General features: G+C 37.6%; 1 protein-coding gene across 1 annotated transcript in view; it reads left to right on the forward strand.

Moving 5' to 3' along the window:
* oaf (BRICHOS-like domain-containing protein out at first) overlaps positions 1–12615 on the forward strand; it is a 788141-nt gene that overhangs the window by 636094 nt on the left and 139432 nt on the right. The gene's annotated exons all lie outside the window — the stretch shown is intronic.

Consider the following 12615-nt stretch of genomic DNA (forward strand, 5'->3'; position numbering starts at 1 on the left):
GTTTTACACCCAGATATTTAGTGGAGTGACTTGAGTATACCTGGTAAGTTTGTCACCACATTGCTTTTTCAACCTTAGTCAAAGTTTAACCTTTATGTTTGCTTTCACTAAAGTGGTAATACTTATTCCAGGTAATATGACATTGATAATGGACTCTTTAGTCCGAAAACGTTGTGTTATGTAGCCCAAAAGGGTATTTTTAAATATATTCCTTTTGTAGAGGATTTTTACATAAAACTTCTGTTACTTTATTTTTAATATTTGGATCCCAAACTGCATAAGCAACTTTATTTTTTTTTTTTTTTAGAGGCATCAATATATAATTGATATCTGTTAAGTACTATATCATTAATATCTGATACAAATGATGATTCCGAATAAGTTGAGAAAATTGGGAATAGTCCCTAAGGAAAATTGGTTTAAGGTTAATTGAATTCGGTATTGAATTTAGTTCAAATTATGGCAATATATCGTTAGTATGTTTTAAGACTGATATATTGGTTATAGGCGTCTACTATTAACAACAGAGTTTTTTTACTTTTCCATATTTAGCCATACGGCTCACACTCCTTCTAAGGGGAAAATTCACTCATCGCAGATACCTACGGTATCAAAAGGATTGAACTCTGGTGGGACTCCTTCCGTGTTACCGTGATATCTCCCAAAAATGTTCGTAAACATCTGGACGTTGACAGTAGTACAGCTTTCTACATCGTCTTGTAGAGATGTTCATTCAGACCTAGCTTTTTTATGTTTTCTAGGAGTTTCTTTGGAATGACTCCAGTAGTAGAGAGAATAATAGGTATTGTCTGGATACTTTCCATTCTCCACTGTTTTCGTATTTGAATTTCCAGATCCCTGCGCTTGGCGATTTTTTCGTTCTATTTATCATGAAGATTATTGTTGTTGGGTATCACCACATCAAGTAATGTTATTTGTCTCTTTAGTTTATTAACTAGTATGAGATCTGGTCTATTATGTGCCACTGTTTGGTCTGTGAGCGCAGTGCGGTCCCAGTATAGCTTGTAGTTTTCATTCTCAAGTATACTCTCAGGAACGTATTGATAATATGGAAGATGGTTTGTTTGAAGAATTCCCAGTTTGATAGCTATCTCTTGATAAAGGATATTTCCTACTGAGTCGTGCTATTCAGTTACAGTAAATGCCTGACATCCGTATCGGCATTTGTCATTTTGGATCTGAGGGTGTTTGCCTTTCTTTCAGGGAACATCTTTTCTGATGTCAGTCAATAGTTCGACGCTATATTGTCGACATGGTCTTGACTGACCCCATTGGGATGTCACATGTGCAGAAGTTTACCCATCCAGGAGCGCATTTTTTCGTCCTTAGTAAGATGGTTTATGCGCATTTCTGGTTCCCTCAGTTTGATCGGTGTTGTGTGGCGTACAAAACCGAATCTATATAAAAAAAATTACAAATTGTACCAAATATAAATCAGACGTACACCCGGAAAGAAAAGTACTATACGGTGACAGTCTGGGAATGGCTCGCGGCTAGACAAAACAGTGGAGATGGTCGTGCGGTCCACAAAACAAAAAAATCCGAAGTTATATCAGGGGCGCCAGGTAAATTGGCCCACAGCCTTCCCTACGTTGCTATTCAATAAACCACCAACTTACCAATAGGTTTACTACTAAAATACTAAGTAACAGTATACAACCTGAATAAATAAAAAAATAAATGAAATTGTCAGATTAGAATTTAGTCAATTTTAATAAATAGATTCCCAAGATAGTTGAAAATAAATACATACATATTACATATTACAATATTATTTAACTTTACCATAGGCTTAATAAAAAAATAATATAAAAATGCGGCTTCTGCTTGCCTAACAAAAATTCATAAGTTATTTCTACTTAACAGAACAAAATGAAAGGTAAGACGTGTCAAAAGTACCGGACGCTAAGGGGTGTGCGGTTCAATACCAACCAAAAAAAAATAATTAACGCAAATAGGACACCACGTGAGCTCAAGTGCGTGCGCAGAAAATAATATAAAAAAAATAAATCTCAAATATATAACCCCCCCTTAGACGCAGTTTACAAAATTAAAATAGGTATGTGTAAATATTGAATTAATAAAATAAACCGCAAATTATCTTTAAAAAAAATCTGTAAAGTATTTGTAAATATGAAAATAAAAACTAACAGCAAATAATCTTTAAAAAAAAACTATTGTATTCCGCAAACCAAATTAGACGGTGCTTAAATCTTCCGTTGAAAATTAATTATCGATCCATACCTCGAATATTCATATACTTCACCGCGTGGAATTCCAGTTATAGTTCAGCGTGTCTTCAATCCAAAATCCCATACGATTGCCGATGTACATAGACTTGTGTGACAATGTTGAAAAGTTGAAAATTACAGCCAGATGGAAAAATACGAAGAAGAAGAAGCAGAAAAAAACAAACAAACCAACCAACCAACCCTGAAGCAAGAAAACATTAATTACCATCTGTGTCTAAAATAATTATTTGGAAATAAATATATTGATTTTAACACTTTGTTTATCTGCCTTTTGGCGATAATGGAGCAATACAAAAAAAAACTTGTCTCCGAACTTGAATGTATGAAAACTGATAAAAATGTGAATAGCTTTTTAGAGATGGGATAAAAAAATAACTACAACTTTTTAATTAATTAAAAACGAAATGTTCTAACACTCACCCTTCTTAGCCAGATTAGGGGTTTGAAATATCCCAAATTGGACCGAAGCGTAGCCGGCTATTTGGACTCGTGATTAAGGCTAATTTCTTGATCTAAATACGACTCCCGGTATTCACGTGTACTGTAGATCCGCTTTTTTTAGCGAAATTGTGGATATTCCAAAAAAAACCCTTCCACGAAGGCAGCAAATCCCCTTGAATATCCACACGGTTCGGACTAGTCCAGATCCCACATGGAACAGCAGCAAAAGCAAAAAAACAAAAATGCCGTTTTTAATCTAGCCCAACCTTTCAGTAACACTCTCAAACCTGGAATCACTTTCTTTCCGTCGTCTTTCCGAACACTTGACAACTTGACACACGGAGGTCACCGAATAGTACCGAGATTCAAAAATTTCAATTTTATGATCCCAATTCTTCCAAGATAACTCTAGAAAGAACGATCTAAATTAGTTTCTTCACAAAAAAGAGGACGTGTTCCCTTAACTTCAGCACAATTTGCCAGACATTACCCCTATTTGAAAATTACTAATTTTATTTTCGCCACCTTGCTTATAATATATTATAGGCAACCGCTCTTACACGTCCTGAATTATTTAAATTTTGATAAAATAGAGGTGGGACTTTCTACTTTAAATTTGGAACGTAACAACACCTCCCTTTCCCAGAGGAAAATTTACGAGGAAAAACTAGACGAAGAAAATTTTCCCTCGCGCTAGCGACACACTACCTAAACTCTGAGCGAAGTCCACACAATCCACACAATCATCATCCACACCGTCTTCACCATGCGCAAGTACTTGGACAACGAAAGACATACCAACCTCAAACCACACGCACAAAGCAACAACTTACTTACAACACTTACTCCACTTCCACACAACAGTCATCTCTCATCGTATGAGATCAAGTAGAATAGTTTCAAATTCCAACGTCAATCTGACAACACTGATTTGGTCGGTTACTGGATGTTGCCCTTATTCGCGACCTCCCAGCTCTGGGGCATCGCTAGTACTTCACTATACCTCGCATAACATGAGTCCATAAGAAACTCTCCACCATTCCACTCTTACTGATACTGCGAGAAACATCTACCGAAACAGTAGTGTAATTCCAATTGTTCATTAAAATAAAAATGAGATAGGTCTTCCAGAATTTAAATCCGTATACAACGAAATTTAGTGAATCATCCAAAACTAAGCTATTATCCAACAAGATTCACCAAAACATAATTATGTGGCTTCGAAAAAATCCCAATTAAATAGAATGGCTTACTAACATCAAAACAAATCCCAACGCCATATCATCGAAGACAACATATTTCTGACCAAACCTAAGTGACATTCAATTCCATAAATCAAAAGAAATTAAGGCTACCGCAACCCTACGACTTCGTATTGGCTACCTAACACAAAAAAAAAACGAATCGGTTGACCATCCAAATACATCCTAAGAACCGATCATAGCCAACACTCAGTCATCCTTCACGGACACAACAAAAAAAAATAAATACAACCAATTTCAGAAGAATTTACTTAGACTAGACAAAACTTTGCTAGTCCGTTCTACTCCGACCTAAATCCTATCGGGATCACCAGTCGGGTTACTAATCCTTAAATCCTTAATATTCCAAATACCTTGATCCTTGCCATTTTCATCCTCTAAACTATATGTCCAGGGGGAAACTTTCTTCTTCACGAAGTAGGGTCTTATCCATCTAGGAGCTAACTTTTTCGTGAAATATTTAGCGGCATCTGACAACACAAAATTTCTCCGCCATACTGACTGATGGGGCTGAAATTCCTCTGGACGTCTCCGTAGATTATAGGTCTTCTCACACTTAGCCGAAGCTTTATCTAAACGTTTTCTAACATCAACAAATAATTCCTGGAGTCCACGCGATCGATTATATCCCATTTTAGCTACTTCGTCCTCCGGGTCTCCGAGTTTGTCCTTTCGGGAAAAATCTCGTCCATCCACTACCATCTTCCGACCGAAATTTATGAAGTAGGGATCTTGACCAGTCGACTCGTGGTATGCAGTGCGCGTAGCACATGCTAGTTTGGCCAAATTTTCATCCCACTTCTTATGGTTGTCAGCTATATAAGTTGCCATCATTGTTTTAAGGGTTCGGTTATAGCGTTCAGATGGATTGCACTGTGGATGATACAACGCATTATAACGAACTGAGACACCATAGGTTTCCATCATTTTCTTGAAAATACCCGAAGTATACTGGACACCATTATCACATAGTAACAGACGTGGAACTCCAAATACGAGGAAAACTTCTTCTTCTATTTTCTTAACGACATGCACGGCTTTTGAGGATCGCAACGGAAATACCAAAGAAAATTTACTAAACACATCCATTACCACTAAGATAAACTTATAGCCTTGAGTTGATCTTGGGAAAGGTCCCATAAGATCGGTTGCTACTATCTCCCATGGTTGAGTAGCTTTAGGTTGAGGAGTCATAAAGCCTTTGGGCTTACCTTGTTCCACCTTATGCATGGCACACAGTGAGCAACGTCCAACGTAACGAGACACATCACTCCGCAGTTTCGGCCAAAAATACTTCTCGTTAATACGCTTATAAGTTTTCAGGATCCCCATATGACCTGCTAAAGGACTATCATGACACAACTTCAGCACTTCCAATCGTTGACCCTTAGGAACGACTTCCTTCCAATTGTCCGCTTCCTCGACCAAAAATCCATAACTGGGACGGATGTATTTATAAAGTTTGCCACCAGACATTCTCCACTGAGGATACTTCAAGGGATTAGACTCGATTTTTCTACAAAGTTTATCATACCAACTATCACCACTAGGAAGCGGTACAACCTCTTCAACCATATCAAGCACGGGAACTGACCGAGATAACAAATCGGGGACAACATGTTCTTTTCCTTTCCGATGCACAATCTTAAAGTCATATTGTTGCAATCTTACCGCCCATCGAGCTAATCTTCCAGTAGGATCCTTCAAATTTTGAAGCCATACGAGGGATGCGTGATCAGTCACGACCGTAAACGGAACACCCTCCAAATAAGGACGCAGTTTTTCGACTGCCCATAACACAGCTAAACATTCCCGTTCCGTCGTGGAAAAATTCCTTTCTTGACGCGTTAGTGATCTGCTCAGGAAACTAATTACTTCGTCACCATCCGGGCCTGGCTGCAATAACACGGCGCCCACTCCATATCCTGAGGCATCACATTGGACAACAAAAGGCAAATTGTAGTCAGGACAATTAAGTATCGGAGCAGAAACTAGACATTCTTTTATTTTCTGAAAAGATTCTTCACAACTCGGGGTCCAATTGAATTTTCTTCCTTTCTTCAATATCGCTGTAATTGGAGCTAGTAGTGTCGCAAAGGAAGGAATAAATCTTCGATACCAGGAAAATGTGCCTATGATGCTACGAACTTCCTTGACGGATGTGGGTGTTGGGATACGTAGCATAGCCTTGACCTTATCACCATCAACATGTAGTCCATTCCTATCAACCACATGACCCAAATACTTTAGTTCCGGTCTACAAAATTGACATTTATCCCAGCTAACGGTTAACTTAGCTTCTCTCAAGCGTCTAAAGACTTCCTCTAAGATCCTTACATGTTCTTCAATAGACTTTGTCACGATGACCACGTCATCCAAGTAAGTAAAAACATAGGGTTCCAACTCCGGACCGAGGACACGATCTATCAACCTCTGCCATGTAGCCGGGGCATTATGTAATCCAAAAGGCATTCTGCAAAACTGAAAAAGACCTCGACCAGGAACCGTAAAAGCAGTATAAGGCCTGGAAGCCTTAGCAACAGGTACCTGCCAATACGCCGACTTAATGTCTATGGTGGAAAGATAATGCGCGTTCTTTAATTTATTTAAAATATTAGAGATGTACGGTAATGGGTAGCCATCCCTCTCTGTTACGGCATTAAGCTTTCGATAGTCTACGCAGAACCTCCATTTTGGTTCTTCACCTTCTGGAACTTTTTTCTTCACCAAGAGAATCGGGGACGACCAAGCACTATTCGATCGCTCCACTACTCCTTTCGCCAACATATCTTCTAGCTCTTTATCAATATGGCTTTGGATTACTGGGGATACAGGATAGTAACGTTGTTTTATGGGTGCAGATTTACAAACAATCACATGCTCAGTGACATCAGTACAACCAAGAGAAGTGCCCATTAGTTCACGACTTCTATTAATAACTTCCTCCAATTGCGACTTCTCTGCATCGGTCAAAATAGTTTGACCTCGGAGATGATCCACTGAACCTACCATTGCTGGAGCGTCCGAAAAATACCATTCGTTATGCCTCAAATCTGGAACGATACCCATAACACGCCAAAAATCAGATCCTAAAATCAGAATGTGCGGTACGTCCAAAATAACTAATACTGGCAAGACACGCAAGCGATCCCTAACCATGAAAGGTACTAAACATTCCCCCAACGATTCACACATCTGACCATTCGCCACTCTACAAACGGTCTTCTTCGAAGTATCCAACTCTAAACCCAAGTTTTGTAAAAATTTCCAACCAGTTCTTCCTACAATGGTCTTTGAAGCACCAGAATCCAATAATCCCAAAATTTCCTTTCCTAAGACTTTAACTTTCAAATATGGACGTTCATCTCCTTCGGAATGATGTAAAATAAAGTCTAAAATAGGACGTAGGTTGGTCGAGTCAACGTCGGCAACACCTCTTCGACCAGTTAGGTGCGCTTCCTTCCGTTTCCCGAATTACACGAAGGACAAGTTCTGACTGTAAACCCTTCTTTCTTACACTTAAAACAGTGAACAGCCTCCTTCTTCATTAAACACCCTACTGCCTTATGGCCTGACTGATTACAACGATAACAGACTAAAGTCCTAAACTTTCCTCTAGCGGACTCCGATTCGGATGAAGCAACAGGACCCTCACCAACACTACTACAACTTTCAGCATCCACACTGATATAAGCTAGGTCCTTTTCCAAAGTATTCATTTTCCTACTATTCGGTTCAACATAGTTCCTAATACAATCACGTCTTTCCTCCATACTGCGACATAGAACACGAAGTTCCTCCAAGGTAGCTGGCAAAGGATCACGTAATCTATCTTGATAGAACGGATGCAAATTCCTAATAACTATAGACAATTTAACTTCCTCTGGAACATGACAACGCAAGCGATTAAAGTAACTATTCATTATTGCCAAGTAAACTCCAATAGTCTCAGACGAATGCTGAGTTCTCCTCCGAAGCTCTTCAAAAAGCGCTTCCCCATGGTGAGCTGACAGGTACTCCCTACGAAACTCTTCAACTAATTCAGCCCAACTCCCTACACGTAGACGAACATCTTTATAAAACTGATAGGCTTTATCCGAAAATAAATCTATACCTGATTCCAAAAGTATACTATCTGGTACATGACGAGCGAGACTCAATTCATTCACCATCTCAAAAAATGCAGAAATAGACATACCCCTAGCAGAACCTGAAAACTTTTCTATTCCCCATTTATGAGGAAGTATCATCCCAGAAGAAAAACTAGAGACAGACCCTGAAAAAACATTATTACCAGCTTGTGACATCGCTCCAGGAGAAGAAGCATGAACTTGTCCTACCCCTGCCTGAAAAGACTGATTTAAAACCGAAATCACATCGAGCGCTACTGGTACCGAACCAGATCCGATTGGATGCTGCTTATCATGTAAATCCTGTGACAACTTCAAAATCTCAGCAAGAAAGTCTGACTTAACAACCTGGGCTGCGTCTGCATCATCACCTGTTGGCAATACCATAAGATCAATTCTCCCCAAGACATGGTTAATCTGTGTCCGCAATCTCAAGGACTCAGCACAAGTAGGAGTTCCGGCAAACTTTCCAACAGCCGTATTCAGCTCCGCAAGTTTAGTCTCGATTGCAGTTTTATCCTGTGAAAAGGTGAATGGGTGCTCAGGATATCTAAAGCTTTCATTTGCTGCCTCACGACTAAGTGCATCAGACAGACTAGACCTCATAGACTCAACAGTGCCAGTAGACACTCCACGAATTTTGAGTTCATATTCCAGTTCCTCTTTCCTTAAGTAGTTGGGTACAAGTTTTCGCACCATCTTGCCAAAGTTCAAAATTTAAAAAAAAATGTATCAACCGAAAGGAGCAAATATTCAAACAAAATCGAGATATAAGTAAAAATATTAACACACAGGTACAGTTTATTTTATTAATGGGAGCAAACCAAAAGCAAAATAAAAGTAATAGTCGCTTTATTCAATCTATAAAATTTCACAAAAGATTTTCAAAATTTCATTGTTTCAGAACAAATTACAAGTCCCAACATAATCTCAAAAAAAGATTTTACATTCCCTAACATAAGTAAGTTAAACCACAATGTAGAATTTCGAAGTCCAACTTCTCAAAAAAAATAAATTTGAACTCCAACTGAAATAGAAATATTTCAAAGTCCTAATATATCCATAATTCTTCTAAGTTCCACAACACCACTTCAAAGTATCTTCTTTAAAGTTCCATTTTTGGCTTCTTCCAACTTCACGTCACACAAAAAAAAACTAGTAAGCACTTCTTGGCATACACTTCCACTAAACACGAAGTTCTAAGACTACTACTAAGTGCAAAACCAGTGGTAAAGTAAATAAATCAAAGTTAGTCAATTAAAGCCCTAACACGTTAGGTTAACTAATTAAAAGGAATCTACACAAGGGGTTGACAAAAAAAGGTTAATTAATTAAGGGCCCCACGTTGGGCGCCAAAATATGTGGCGTACAAAACCGAATCTATATAAAAAAAATTACAAATTGTACCAAATATAAATCAGACGTACACCCGGAAAGAAAAGTACTATACGGTGACAGTCTGGGAATGGCTCGCGGCTAGACAAAACAGTGGAGATGGTCGTGCGGTCCACAAAACAAAAAAATCCGAAGTTATATCAGGGGCGCCAGGTAAATTGGCCCACAGCCTTCCCTACGTTGCTATTCAATAAACCACCAACTTACCAATAGGTTTACTACTAAAATACTAAGTAACAGTATACAACCTGAATAAATAAAAAAATAAATGAAATTGTCAGATTAGAATTTAGTCAATTTTAATAAATAGATTCCCAAGATAGTTGAAAATAAATACATACATATTACATATTACAATATTATTTAACTTTACCATAGGCTTAATAAAAAAATAATATAAAAATGCGGCTTCTGCTTGCCTAACAAAAATTCATAAGTTATTTCTACTTAACAGAACAAAATGAAAGGTAAGACGTGTCAAAAGTACCGGACGCTAAGGGGTGTGCGGTTCAATACCAACCAAAAAAAAATAATTAACGCAAATAGGACACCACGTGAGCTCAAGTGCGTGCGCAGAAAATAATATAAAAAAAATAAATCTCAAATATATAACCCCCCCTTAGACGCAGTTTACAAAATTAAAATAGGTATGTGTAAATATTGAATTAATAAAATAAACCGCAAATTATCTTTAAAAAAAATCTGTAAAGTATTTGTAAATATGAAAATAAAAACTAACAGCAAATAATCTTTAAAAAAAAACTATTGTATTCCGCAAACCAAATTAGACGGTGCTTAAATCTTCCGTTGAAAATTAATTATCGATCCATACCTCGAATATTCATATACTTCACCGCGTGGAATTCCAGTTATAGTTCAGCGTGTCTTCAATCCAAAATCCCATACGATTGCCGATGTACATAGACTTGTGTGACAATGTTGAAAAGTTGAAAATTACAGCCAGATGGAAAAATACGAAGAAGAAGAAGCAGAAAAAAACAAACAAACCAACCAACCAACCCTGAAGCAAGAAAACATTAATTACCATCTGTGTCTAAAATAATTATTTGGAAATAAATATATTGATTTTAACACTTTGTTTATCTGCCTTTTGGCGATAATGGAGCAATACAAAAAAAAACTTGTCTCCGAACTTGAATGTATGAAAACTGATAAAAATGTGAATAGCTTTTTAGAGATGGGATAAAAAAATAACTACAACTTTTTAATTAATTAAAAACGAAATGTTCTAACACTCACCCTTCTTAGCCAGATTAGGGGTTTGAAATATCCCAAATTGGACCGAAGCGTAGCCGGCTATTTGGACTCGTGATTAAGGCTAATTTCTTGATCTAAATACGACTCCCGGTATTCACGTGTACTGTAGATCCGCTTTTTTTAGCGAAATTGTGGATATTCCAAAAAAAACCCTTCCACGAAGGCAGCAAATCCCCTTGAATATCCACACGGTTCGGACTAGTCCAGATCCCACATGGAACAGCAGCAAAAGCAAAAAAACAAAAATGCCGTTTTTAATCTAGCCCAACCTTTCAGTAACACTCTCAAACCTGGAATCACTTTCTTTCCGTCGTCTTTCCGAACACTTGACAACTTGACACACGGAGGTCACCGAATAGTACCGAGATTCAAAAATTTCAATTTTATGATCCCAATTCTTCCAAGATAACTCTAGAAAGAACGATCTAAATTAGTTTCTTCACAAAAAAGAGGACGTGTTCCCTTAACTTCAGCACAATTTGCCAGACATTACCCCTATTTGAAAATTACTAATTTTATTTTCGCCACCTTGCTTATAATATATTATAGGCAACCGCTCTTACACGTCCTGAATTATTTAAATTTTGATAAAATAGAGGTGGGACTTTCTACTTTAAATTTGGAACGTAACAGTTGTATCATTTACTGCACAAATCTCGCGATGTAGATGTCTCAGCCTACACCTGAAAATAAGTTCTTAAATTAGTAATCTGTTCTTCTAGTTTCTCATTTATATCCATAAGTCATCGTCTTCCTAAATACCGCAGTAATGTCGTTCTTTCTACTGCACTTCAAGGATGGTATTTTTATTCCTTTGTGAGGTGTGTTCGTACTTTTCGCTGAAGACTTTCTATATCCGTTTTTATCCACTTAATAAGACCAAATGATTAGCTAAGCGCGGAACATGCGTAGGTGTTTAGTGCCTTAAACAAATTTATACTGTTATGGTGAGAACGAAGCAGCTGTTTTACCCTTCGCATAAACTCAGTAGTTATCTCAGTTTTCATTTGCTTATGGTCAATCTTCCGCGCTTGCTTTATTCCGAGGCCCTTCTTCTTTGAGTGCCTCTCCTATCGGAAATTGGATATCATTAGGGCGATTCTAATTTTATTTACTGCTGTTTTGAATAATTCGTTAGTGGTACAGCCAAACCACGTTCTTAAATTTCTCTGCCTGGACATTCTTCTATGTCCTGGATTTCTGCGTCCTTGGATTTTTGCTTGCATTATATTTGGTAGGAATGTTTACTTTTGTCCTCTCATCAGGTGGCTAAAGTATTCAAGTTTTGTCTTTTTTATATTCAGTACAACTTCTGGATCGTTATTTATTCTGCGTATCACCTCTCCATTTGTAATTTTATCCACCCAACTTATTTTTAGTATACGGCGGTAGCACCACATCTCAAAGCTTTCAATATTTTTAACATTCTTCTGTTTAAGAGTCCATGCCTCAACACCGTAAAGCAAAGTACTGAATACATAGCATTTTAACATTCTAGTTCGTAGCTGAATACTAATATCACCATTACAAAATAATTTTTTCATTTTAATAAAGTTAGACCTGGCAATTTCAATACGTCTTTTTATCTCGTGATTTTAGTCACCTGTTTCATTGATGAGGGTTCCCAAGTATTTGTATTCGTTTATTTTTTCGAGTTGGGTACCGTTTATTGCGATACTAGCGTCATGTATTGGATTCTTACTGAAGGTCATATATTTGGTTTTTTTGACGTTCATCCTTATGCCGTAGTTATTACATATCTCATTCATACTTTCAATTAGATGTTGTAGATCTTCCGCTGTTCTTGCCATTATCACAGTATCGTCAGCATATCGA

Source organism: Diabrotica undecimpunctata, chromosome 2, assembly GCF_040954645.1.
Source record: "Diabrotica undecimpunctata isolate CICGRU chromosome 2, icDiaUnde3, whole genome shotgun sequence".
NCBI lineage: Eukaryota > Metazoa > Arthropoda > Insecta > Coleoptera > Chrysomelidae > Diabrotica > Diabrotica undecimpunctata.